General features: G+C 33.4%; 1 pseudogene; it reads right to left on the reverse strand.

Moving 5' to 3' along the window:
• Positions 1 to 12,864: 12,864 nt before the first annotated feature.
• Positions 12,865 to 13,894, reverse strand: LOC125866842 (L10-interacting MYB domain-containing protein-like; annotated as a pseudogene).
• Positions 13,895 to 14,190: the final 296 nt, after the last annotated feature.

Raw genomic sequence — 14,190 nt, forward strand, 5'->3', positions numbered from 1 at the left:
AAAAAATACTTCTTAAAATAAGCAATTTTTAGTAGCCAAAGAAAGACCAACAATCTCTCCAAGTATAAAATACATGTTTAGTAATGTAAGAAAACAAGATGTAGATTGAGAATAGTTTTACTAAAAAATTATCCTCTAATGACATATTTCGGTTCAAACCGAAAAATACTGACCAAACTATTTTATTTTATTTTTTTGCTTTGTTTGGTTTCAGTTTTGAATTTTAAAATTTCAGTTATTCGGTTCGATTTTTTAATTTTTAAATTATATATTTTGATTAAACGAAAAATTAAATTTTTTAGTACATTATAATTTTATCAATTTTATATACTAGGCCACCAGCCCACCAGCCCACCACAACCATAGTCCAAATTTATATGCCCAACCTCACATCAATACACGCTCATTTGGCTATTTTGTCTTTGAGTAGAGTTTATACTTGACTTGAGGGTAAACTTATAATCTTTAAATTTTTATTTTCTATTTGGTAGATGATGAACAAGTCTCAAAGTAAGGTACTTACATTGAAAAATAATGTTTGATCTCATAAAATCTACACTCGCAGTGCTATTAAAAAAAATAATAGATTAGGAAATCCATGTTTTCAAATAAAAAACTCAACCTAAATAGATCGAATCGAAATTACAAAAATCAAACTGAATCAAATTTATTTAAGTTCAATTTCGGTTAAGATTTTCACCAAATCAAAAATAAAAAAATCGAACCCAACCTATCGAATGTCCAGCAATATATGTAAGTAAAACTCAGGGGACAAGCATGTTTGAAAACACTTTATACTATTACAAAAAAAAAAAAACACTTTATACATCACACTTGGCTCTTATAATGTTTAAAAAATTACATAAATATTATTAAACTATTATAAATGGTATCTAAATATCAGATACGAATGTTCTTACTGTCTAATTTTTGGGGTGTATATACCCTTTAAATAATGTAAATAAACATGTCTCTATCTTAAAGGTCTACTCAAAATTTATTTGATTTTTACCCATAATTAAAAGACCCATCCATCTAATTAAAAATGAACACTTATTTTATTTGATTTTTACACATTTCTCAATATCTTATTGTCCCCTTAAGTATTACTTGAGCAGGTTTGATTATTTAAGTTTGTAAAAAATAACACTTTTGAACTCTGTCAAATATTCATCAAACTCTTATTGTGAAATTTAATCTAAATTGTCACTAAAAAGAATTAACCACAGACACAAGAATTTTTTGTCAAAATCTCAAATTCGCACCATGAAGAATTGCAGCAAACACAACAAAAAGTTCAATAAAATAACAAAATTTATACCTCAAAAAGTTACAGTAAACTCTAAAATAGACCAAAATAACATAAACTGGTAAAAATTATACCTCTAAATGTGAGTTTTCATTAAATATTTTCAAATTTCACTGTTTCAATTTTTCATAAAACATAATTGAAACCCCATTAACAAATTCGAGCAATCGAGTAAACTCAAATCCATAAATAAATCTGAATACATTATATCTATAAATACCCTAAGGAAAAATTAATTCATAATCGAATAAAAACACATGTCAAGAAAAAAATGCAAATTAGAGATCATTGCAATATTCAACTATCGATATAATTTTGTGTATTGAATCTATTTTTGATTATGGAAAATAATGAATCTCTAGCGTCCTCATCCCTTATCGCTCTCTCAATCTTCTAAGCGTCTAATGTCCCTTTTTTTTTTAGTTTTATAAGAGTATTTTTTTCTTTTAATGAAAAACAATTACATAAATGGAGGGGTAGAAACTTTGTTGGAATGAATACAAAGTTGTTCTCATCATGTCACAACTCAAAAATGGGTGTGATATCACCCATCTTATCCCATCAAAACGAGTCAGCCTAAAACCGAAAACATAACAATATATGCGAAAATAAAACAAGGCTATAAGTCTAACACTATAATATAATGCAGAAATCGTATTCAACTTAAACAAACTCACAAAACTTGATTGTCACGTGTACAAGCCTCTAATGTATTACAATAGAATGTAGAAAATACAAGTCTCAATGTCATTATTCTCGAGTAGAACAAGAACATAATAAAGGAACAAGAGGGCCTGCTGGAATGGTATGCAACTACCTCTCTAGTCTCCATAGTAAAGCCTCATACAAGATATAGAGGAAGGATAATCACGAGGATCCGGGCTCGTAACCTACACAAGTATAGAAGCAAGGGGTGAGTACTAAACAACATAGTACTCATCAAGTACATAACTGACTTAAAGTAAAACATTATTGAACACAAGTACTCCAACCATTCCATCTGAACCTCCATAACTATAACCTGCAATAATCAAACAATCCAACCTAAAAAACTCTCAATCCACATAACAAAGTACATAAGGAATAACTCAAGTTGCACCTCAACACGAATAATCCATCATCATAGTATTCCACAATCAATATTCTCAACAACATATAAATAAATAGTCACAATTAAATGAAGTGTGATGCAATGATGTGCAATGTCATATAGAGTGATGCATGTTTGTCCTAACGATATACACCCATTGTCCTGAGTCCGGGATCCATAGGGAACTTCTTAGTCCATGCATATACCATGGGCATATGACCCGATCCCAATTTCATTTCAATGAATCCGCCATGGACGTGTGGCCTGTTCCCTATTTCCACTCACTGAATCTGTCACAAATGTGTGGCCCGTTTCCTATTTTCTCTCATCCTCACCAATATCATCACAACAGTGGTACAACATCAATGCAAGCGTAACAGTGCAACGATCAAATATGAGTATGATAATTCAACACTAATATCCAACAATAATTAATCAAAACATATCATGAAGTGAATCATCTCATACGACCAATTTTCCACAACATAATCAAGTCACATAAATCAATGAGATTCTTTTTTTGACCCTAGTTATTTAGCAAATTCACATTATCAATTTACAATACACTAATCTTATATGAATCCCATCACCAATTCCCATTACTCTCAATCATACAATGACATACAAGGTTCAATAAACTCAACGACAAGTCAAGAAGTCCACTGAAATTTGAAATTTGAGCTTTCCTTTTTCGTCGAGTCTCCAATTCAACACAATCTAATAGAAAAATTAATCACAATAAGATTTTGCAATTGACAACAACCATATTAAGCATTTTGAAAAGTGGGGTCAAATCAACCTAAAAACCCGATTCCAAAAATGAAGAGTAAATCTGGAAATTAATATGAAAATGTGTTACCCAAAGAATTTGGAAACCAACGGTGAAAACCATTTCGACAATGGAGTTGAATGAAGTTGGATTCAATTTATCAAAAACCTCAAACCTTTTTAAAAACTTTACAAGTTCAGATCAAAACTCAAGTTTAATCATTAAAATCATGAACTAATTAATGGGTAAAGGAGTTAGGGAGTTAGAAATAATAAAGCATTAAAAACAGAAACCATAAATATTACACAAGGTACAAACTTTCTGAATTGATCATCTGGATTTTTTCGAAACCCTGAGTAGACAAACCAGATATGCTAACCAACTAAGCTCAACGTTGTAGACTCAATGGAATCATCAAAATACCAATTCAATGTCTCCTTGACCAGACTTGTGAAAATCACAATAAAATAACTTACACTCAAAAGGACCAAACCGAGCTCGGGACCTCCGAAAAGTCAACCAAGACCTCACTAGGCCTAAAATCATCCCCTGAATCTAACGAAACCATCACAAGTCCAATTCGAGTATCCAAACTGCGAACATTGACCAAACTGAACCGTTATTATAAAGTTAACAACACTTCTTGCTCAAGAGCTCAAATCCACAAAACAACCCAAACCTGAAACTAATGACTCTCTTAGACCAAATTTTACATTCCAGTACAGATAAAATTGACAAAGTTCTATTATGAGACTTGAAACTTTGATTGATACCAAAATCTACTTTTTAAACCTTTAGACCTTCCAAAACTTAAAACTTCTAAAAATCAAAACTTTCAAATCAAATTTCAAAATCAACTCTACACACTGATCGGAAATGACTCGGGACAACTATCAGGAGGTGTAAAATGGTGATTTTATGAAAATTTTCAAAAATGACACCCCAGATCATTACACATCAAATCTTGAAAAGTATATACATGAATGCTTTTGTGCTTTTAGATTCCACTTTAAGATTAGTGCTTTAACTGCATATTAATCAAATAATCGAAACGTGTGAATTTGTCAATGACTATGCCTCAAAATTCTAAAGTTACAGAATCAAAGTGATATTTAATGACAAACTAAAAATTACCTTACTCCTTTACCATTTTTTTTATATATAATTTTGATTTTCCTTTTTTTTTGTTTATGAGAAAAGCTTCTATTAACCTTCCTATAAATTTCTAGACCACCTTCATTCTTAAAGAACTAGGACGTCCTTAGTAGCCACACATGGAAGGTTAAGTAAAGTAATATCTTGTCTTTGTTTGCTTGACTTAAAATTCAAAATTTGACTCGTTAGCTTGATCGTCACATACATTATCATTATTATCCTCCTATGTAGTTTATCAAGTTCTTCACATAGTTGCAATAATCTTTGTTACACAAATTTATAATGCTTCTCAAACTGAGTAGCTCATTCGAAGTGCCCAGGAGAATGCATTATAATATTAATTTAATAATACGGTGGAAGACATCAAATCAACCTGTCCAGAAAAGCTCTGGTAAAACACTCTCAAGTCATAGGAGCTGCATCTGCACCCATGTTGTCCCTCCACTGCGTGAACCATATGTGAGCCACATCCTTAAGCTGGTAGGATGCCAACTCCACCCTATCATTACCAGTCACTTGCATCATCTCAAAGATCTTCTTGACCTCATCAATGAAGTTATGTGGATGCTCACCAACCTGCGACCCTATAAACTCAGGCAGATTCATCCGAACAAAATCTTGAACCCTAGTTGCAGCTGATCCACTATTAGTGTCAGCAGAATTTGGAGCCTGCTGATTATTCTGGTTAGTCACACTCTGAGACAAGAGATGAATCGCATTCTGAAATTCTACATTCGACCTCATGGTTCAAGGCTGGAGGAATTGCATTAGCATTGCGTGCATTAGCATTCCATGCGTATGCTCTACGATGAGGCATAATCTAAAATGCATAAGACGGATTAGAAAAGAGAAGTTGGATCATACCCACGCACGATAAGAATAACAAAGAAAGTGAAATTTTTCTTAAAACACTTCGTAGCCTCCCTGTCATAGAAGTGGTGCACTTCACACCCATGAAAGAGACTCTACTTAATGTGGCTTCCAAACATCCTAGGACTCTTGAACCTAATGCTCTGATACCAAGTTTGTCATGCCCTGATGCTACTCCCTTGGCATAACACGGGACCTAGGATCACGAGTAACCCCAAGCTAACCCTGTTTCTGGCATATATCAAGCATACTAAGAAACAACTAAATAAGAGATATACTATGCATAAGCTAAAATAGTAGATAACTGAAAGTGGTGAATACCCAATTAAACTGAATTTATTAAAACTTTCTAAGAGTTTAATGATACTGAACATTCACTCAAGGTTAAAGCTGAATCTAATACTATGTCTGAAGAGCCTCTACTGACTAGAGTTGCTGGGACATGCCCCTAGCTAACTCTAGCAAAACTAAACTGTGATAAAAGTCTGAATATGAAAAATATGTCTATTGTCCTCGAAGTATGAGGACTTACCACTGAAGCTGCTGAATAAGGATCGGGAACTGATCTATGCGTGATCTGGATGTTGAATGATTGAACCTACATCATGAAAGGATGTAGCGCAAAGTATGCGTCAGTACTTGGAATGTACTGAGCATGAACGATATAGATAATAACTGAACAAATATATAGGCTGAACAAAACATAACTGAGCAATGATACAATTTGAATAGAATATAAATACTGAATTATAACTGACAAAAATTGAACTGAATGCGATGACCAAGTATTGATTATGAACATAACATGCTGAGACTATATTGAAGTATAAACTGAAAACCTGGTCAAATGCACTAGAGTCTAACTGTGGGAGCTACTATTAACCGACAAAAACCACGTGAGCTAAACGCAGAGTCCGATGTATACACCCCATCGAGAGGACCCAATATACCTTGGTAAGGGTATAAGGGCATGACTAGTGTGATCACTAAATCTGATGCCCAATAGAAGGGACTTATGAACCTACGGGGGAACATAGTTTTGGGACGATGAGGGTGTTGCTTCCAATTGCACACGTAAGTGCACGTGGTCGTTCAAGTATTAAAGTGGCTTTTTTTAAGAGCCGGGCATCGTACCCACATGGACTTACACTTAAAATCACACAATTTCTCTAACTTTCAGTTAATAACAAGTGTTATCCATATTTCAAAAGTGATTTAGTTTCTAATTCTAGAGTTATATCAAAATGCAATAAAAGCGATTTAATTTCAAGGGATTAAAAACAATGATTGGGTAAAGTCCACGGCTGCATCTTTTATCAGGATTCATGCAATCAATATCATTTATATGGGTATTTATCACCTATCGAACCAATGAATCACAGGGTTAAATGTATGATCATGGTCTCCCGACCTCTAACCACCTAAGATAAATAACACCCTAACTACATCGTTGAGCGGGGATAAGATGGATTAAATATCGAGCATTACGATTTTTTCTTGTATGGTGACCCAATTATTTAGAATTAATCATGCTCCTTATGTCCCACGTTCTATTCTCTTATTCCTCTCCCGAGTTCAATTCGGACAATAGATTTATTTCAATGGTGATCAGTCACGAAATACAAAATGCAAGAACATAAGAAAGATTCATATGATAATTGACATTAACCCAATGAAAACTTAATAGATTACAATCATCCTATAACCACAACCCTAGAACTAGGGTATTTAGCTACTCATAATCAAGAATCGATCAAACAATGTTTAATGAACATAAAGAGTTCGAAAAGAAAAGAGTTTAGGAAAGAACCCTAAAAATGGTGAAAACGTTCTCCTAAGTCGTCGTTCTTCGAAACCCAGAAAAAGAATAATTAATAAAATAAAATAATGACCTATTTATACTAAAAGTCAAAATGGCCAAAACTGGGCACCAGGAGCGCGATGCGGACGTCCTCTCTAATTTTACTCTGCGATAGTTTTCTCTTCTCCGCGATGCAGGCACTCCACGGAGTGTTCTGCCTCAAATCGACTTTTCACGAACCAAATTAACATTCCTCTCCGTGACGCGGAGAGGATGCGTAGATGCCTTAAATGATATTTCTTCATTCTTCCTCCTTGCTTCCTTTTGATTTGGCTCTCTTGTGTTCCCCATTGCCCATTTTCATGCTCGTTTCTCCAATTAAGCTCATCTACACAACTAATCATGTTGGTTAGCTCATATACGACCAAAAGGCTCAATAAGACTATAAACATACACATTTTGAATTCAAACTTAGCTTAAATATGGGCATTATTAGATTTCTAGGCATATAAATATGCCTATGATCACTACCCCACACTTAGAGCTTTGTTCGTCCTCGAACAACTTACTAACTACTCCTAGACCAAGACTCACTACTATGATATTTGTGCATCCGTTACTTTCTTCCCAGGATTTGTAACCAGTCAACACAGGTATGTTTCATTTAGAATATGCATGACTCCTGTAAATGATTTGACAACTTTTAGCAATCAACGCATTCAACAACATGTGCACGAATACATATCACCTATCTTTCATACAACAAGTGCCCCTCACTCTAAAGAATAGTCCACACACTCAACTCAGCAAATTAAATATAATTTAAGGACTTTGCAAACAATGTACACTCTCACTCAACAATAATATCAAACATGTATGCATTGAGAACCATAAGCTTGCCCATTATGTACATCTGTACTAGTAATGTGTGTTATGCTCAAAATCAAACAGGACTTGTTCTGGTTGTAATGTAGGCTTAAGGTAAGGGAGGATTAGTTTAGATGAAATTAGTGACTTATTCTCCTTAATGCACTATATTCAACTTTCCTCTTACATTCACAACTTTTTCTTTTTGTTAACCCCCTCCTTCTTCATAGGTTTCCACTAGTGTTACCAACCTTGCCTTTATTTCTTACTTGTCCCTTTATTTCCTTTTTTTTTGACACTCAATAATGGCCACCCTTGATTTAGAGATTTCTCTCGAGTTAAGGTGCACAATGCCTTTGTAAGGGGCCAGGGCAATCATTAAGGTATTTACTAAGTTAGCCACCTTCAACTCGGATTTTTAACCTTAGTTAGAGTGCACAATGTCCTAAGGACCAGGCCCAATCTCAGATTCAAACTCATGGGGTATAATTCGCCACCTTTTCTCACTCTTCCCCAATAACTAAACATTTCCACCCTATTTATTCTTTCTGCTGTTTTTTACCTTTCCTCCTAACATAGTGCATTAGGGATTGGGATCAAAGCTCATGGTATCAATAAAAGGGATTCGGCTTAATTATGTGGGTTAGAACAAAATCAAGGCTAAAAGGCTCAATTGGGCTGTACTAGGGATATTCTTCTGGAATAGGCTACAATTCAAGATAATTCAAAGAAAGCCTCTTATCGTCTTTTAAACACAATAACACTTGTATTTCGCTTCAATAACAACATGGGCAAGTTCTAGACTCAGATGCATTCATGGATATCGTAAAGACTCACCGCTCATGGCACAAGTTATACTCAGAATGGATCAATCACATCAACACAATCAGATCATGCACAAGGTTCAAATTAAGCTTAAGTTGTAACATTCAAGTCATATACAAAAAAAATCAACTGCATTCATATATCAACTTTGCACATGCTTATTATACATTCATTTTAGACTTTCAGCTTCAGCACAAACTAACTTAAGACTCAATTGACGAAATTTCCCTTACGACGTTCGTCATCCATCTATCATTGGGAAGCTTGACTCAACTACGACTACATACTCAATCCTATAAAGACAAAATCTTTTTGTATTTTGTATGGTTCAAAGGGACTATCCTTGGCCAAAGAACCGAAAACAACCTCCAAGGAACCCAAAATAAAACAAACATAGACAAAAACAGACTCTAGCAATGTTCAACAATAGAAATATATGTACAGACCATATATGTTTCTCACCCTCACCCCACACTTATACAATAGCACTGTCTGAGTGGTTAACAAAAAATCAGAATAGTTTACAAGGTAAGGTGAAAACACTCCCTGATCAGTCTTCTATTGCATCACCCCCTTCGACCTCATCACCGGCCTGAGCGGGGTCTATCTCCACCTTCGAGTCGGAATCCACATCTAAGCTAGTACGCGCGTGCTCCTCATCAGTCGAAATATCATTATCGATCGGCTCACGAAACGCATGACCAATGCCAAGTAGTGCCTTGGCATGGCCATTCAGAGGGTAGCACCTTTCGACCTCGCCCAACTGCATATCAGTAGAAGCATATCAGCCATTTTGATGGCACAACATCTCTAAGCCATACATCCTGGCTGTAATAAACTCATCCCTCCTATGGCGCTCAGTAGTGGTGATAGTTGGCCCAAACTCAGTGTCAGGCCCCTTCTAATGTCCGCGGGTGCTAGATAAAGGGGTGCCATGTAGTCTACATTTTCCTCATGGACACCTGCAGCACGACACATCTATGTAATCAAACCACCAAAAGCATACGTGTGCCCTTTGTGAACCTGGGCCTTTCGCATAGTAGACTTCACAATAGCTCCAATGTTCAGCTCCATGCCGGTCATCAAGGCATATACCAAGCACAACGCACACCCTGTCATGGATAATGTTGGTGTAATGGAGCCCCGGTATCAAATAATTCATTACCACTTTCAACCAAATGCGCGTCTCTCGAAACATATACGCGTAGGGAAGAGATTGGTGATATCTCTTCCCGCTATGCTTAGAGCCCATTTGGATTGACTTAAAAAAAGTAACTTTTAAAAAGTAACTTTTTAAAGTGCAGAAACTTATTTTAAAAATAAGTAGTTATGTGTTTGGATAAAAGTGCTGCAGTTGAAAAAAAAGTTGTTGATGTGTTTGGCAAATAAGTGCTGGTAAACACTTTTTTTAATCAAAATGTCTGAAATACCCTTTAAGTTGTTAACATGATAAAAAGTTGATTAATTTAAGGTTTTTATACTTACAAATAAATTAAAACAAAATTAATTTATATTTTACATCCATAAGTAATAATATTTTCTAACATTCACATATTTCTTTATCATCACAAATTATTTATAAGAGAAATATAAATTTATTATTTAAGTTAATTAAATGCGCAACTTATTGTAGATTTTAAAAATATATAATTTGAATAGATCAAAGGAAAGATTTAAGATTTATTTTAGTTACATTCATAAGTAATAATAATTGTCTATCATTCACATATTTCTTTATCATCATAAATTATTTATAAGAGGAATATAAGTTTATTATTTAAGTTAATTTTATATGTTCAATTTATTTTAGATTTTAAAAATATATAATTTGAATAGATCACTTGACAGATTTAAGATTTATTTTAGTTTCATTCATAAAGTAATAATAATTGTCTATCATTCACATACTTCTTTATCACCACAAATTATTTATAAGAGGAATATAAATTCATATTTCAAAAATAAGTTGTTTGATTCAAATACAAATATCAAAATGACAGAGAACACTTCACTAATATAAAAGTGGAAATACTAAAATAATACAAACATCAAACGTTACCAATTTCATTAGCAATCATGTCACGAAGCCCCATCCAATAAGTATCACTTTGTTCTTCCATATTTTCTTCTATATTGTTAGTGCTTGAACTTGTGCCAAATTCGGAGTCAACCGATGGAATATATCTCTCATCCTCAGCTGTTTGAAAGGCATCATCCACATTGCATTTTTGTTTAATATAATTGTGAATGGCCATAGTAGCAAGTACGATGTCCCTTTGAGTGTCAATGTTATAATAAGGCATATCTCGCAAAATAGACCACCTTGCTTTCCAAACACCAAATGTGCGCTCTACTATATTTCTACATGAAGAATGCATATAATTAAATTTTTCAATGTGTCCTCTTGGCTCACGCAATTGTCTTGTTGCACCACGACGAAAGTCAGGAAGATGATATCTCACATTGTCTCCTTTGTATGGAGCCATATATCCCTTCATATGTGCATATCCTGCATCCACTAAATAATATTTGTTTCCTAAAGGATGTGGAAAGTTAAGTTCACTTCTACGAAGAGCGTCACCAAATATACGATTATCATGAGCCGCTCCTTCCCACCCAGCCCATGCAAATGTAAAACACATATTAAAATCCACAACAACAAGGATATTTTGAGTCGGATAACCTTTACGTCCAATATAAGGTATTTGTTGACCTTGTGGCAATCTAGCTTTGACATGTGTGCCATCAAGTGTTCCAATACAATCCTAAAAATATAGGCATGTAAGCTAAAGAAATATAACAAGTAATACTAAAAAAATATAGGAGTTAATATCTTAAAAGGTCACTCAACTTTCACAATTTATTTAACAAAGTCATTGAACTTTATTTTATATCAAATAAAGTTCTATTTCTTATTGATTTATCATCATATAGCATTTTCATTGGCTTATAACAAGAACGGTGTCAATGGTTCAATACATGATGATTATAACATGATAATATGGAGAATAGGAGCAGTTATTAATCCAACAACAAGAGTGGGCAAAGAGCAAAAGATAGCTCTGGAAATGGCAGCATGATGACTTCTATATCAAATTAGAACTCAAATCAATGAAGTTGAGTGACCTTTAAGGTTGTTACTTACCTTAAAGAAAGGAAAATATCGTTCATTACATGACTTGTGAGCTCCAACACCATCATTATAATTTAAATGTGGTTTAATAATGTCTCTTGCAAGCTTAGAAACTGCTTTTAAAACACTGTGAAAGTGTCTATGAACCGTCTCCCCCGAATGTTGAAAGATATCTTGTATCATTCGGTTTCCCACTCCATGTGCACAAGTCATTAAGAACATGCCTAACATTTCATGTATAGACATTCCACGCGTGGGCTTAAGTCCATATTTTTCATTTAAATCTGTGGATAAATCAACAAACACCACCTTCTTTAATCGAAAATTTTCATAACAACGAGTTTCATTTCCTTGTAATATCTCTTGAATAAATATATACCCGGAACGCCTTGATGTACGACAAGGTTCTTTGAATAAATAGTTTTCATAATACATTAAAATGTATTTACCTGCTATCTGGCATAGAGCCATCCATTCTTTCTTGTTTTGCTCTCTCCTACTTTGTTCTAGTTCTTCATCTTCTTCATCTAACAAATCAGTTAAATGGGGTGATATGGTAAAGTCCAAATCCTCCATTTAACTACTAATCACTACTTTATATTAGTAAATACATTTATATAAATTCAATCACAACATACATTTTTATATAAATCCTACACAATAAACACCTATATATAAATTTACACAACAAACACATATATATATATAAATTCAATATAACAAACACCTATATATAAATTCAACACAACATATACATTTACATAAATTCAACATAACAAGCACCTATATATAAATTCAACTCAACAAACGCATATGTATAAATTCAACAAAATGAATACCTATATATAAATTCAACACAACAAATACATTTACATAAATTCAACACAACAAACACATTTATATAAATTAGGACTTTACTAAAAAAAAATTAACCATACAATCATAATGTCTAAACAAAATTAAAGATAATAAATAACGTTCATGCGTACAAGCATAATGTCAAACATAAAATAATAAAATTACTTTTTCTATAACAACACATTCTTCACACTTTCTTAAGGTATAACTGATAGTTATACTCCATCCAAGACTATCGAGCTTCATCCGTAGGCATCTTAAGAAACACTTGTCGAATGTCTTTTTTAAGAAACATGTTCACAAAATAGTTGTACATTTCACCCCTTTCAAAAATACCAGGAATGTTTGCCAAAAAATCCATACACTTATCAATGGTGGGATCATCTACCGCATGAGATGTAGCAGTACTTTTGTTAGACATTAACTCTACTAAAGAGTGCATATCTTCTTTCATTGATGCAACTGTAGATTTTGTCTTACTTTTTTTCACTTGATTACTAGTTCCAATACCATCAGTTGGATTTGGTCTTTTTAATGATGGTATAGGAAACATAGTAGAATCCATGTCTTGTGGATCATCACTTTCATCACCCCCTTCATTATTAGAATTAATGAAGTGCTCCATATCATCATTATCAATACCATTTGGTCTTTCCTCGTCAGAATCTACCTCAGTTTCAAAAAATTGGGATTGATTTGAGGCACGTGCTCTTTCCCCCGTAGCAACAATATCAGAAAATAACGCATCATAGCGAAACCATATGAGTGAAAGATCCTTATTCCTAAATTTTCTATATCGAACATCCTCCTGTAACAAAAGATGAAACAACAAATTTAAGTAAGTAAAAATGTAACAATAAAAGAAATAAAAAGACATATAAAACAATGTGAGAAATGTACCTTAATTTTTCGCTTCCACCAATCATCATCTGCCATAATTGTATTTTTGGTGGCATCCCATCCTATACCTGTATCTCCTCTCATCAATTGCTTAAAAAGAGTCCACTCGGCTTTCATGCCATCCCAATGATTTTTCATTTGTTTTTTTTATAGCGTCTTCCCGTTTTTTCATAGAATGCTTTAATCGTATTTTTCCATCCATCTCTAGATAAATGAGTGTTTGGTCTATTTCCTTTCCTAATCTCTAATTCACATAACTCTATAAATTTGAGATGAGCATCATCATCCCACTTAGCATTAGTTTTTGTTTCCGACATGGTATAACTGATTTGAAGATTAGAATTGATAAGAAAATTGAAAATAACTACTTCCATAATTTTATATAGATGACAAATATATACTACACAGAATCAAATTATATATACATAAGCAAAAAAAAAACACAAAACAGAAAGTACAAAAAACAGAAAATACACAAAACAAATTGAAAATAACTACTTCCATAATTTTATATAGATGACAAATATATACTACACACAATCAAATTATATATACATAATCCAAAAAAAACACAAAACAGAAAGTACACAAAACTGAAAATACACAAAACAAA

The sequence above is a fragment of the Solanum stenotomum genome, chromosome 6, assembly GCF_019186545.1.
Source record: "Solanum stenotomum isolate F172 chromosome 6, ASM1918654v1, whole genome shotgun sequence".
NCBI classification, from domain to species: Eukaryota; Viridiplantae; Streptophyta; class Magnoliopsida; order Solanales; family Solanaceae; genus Solanum; species Solanum stenotomum.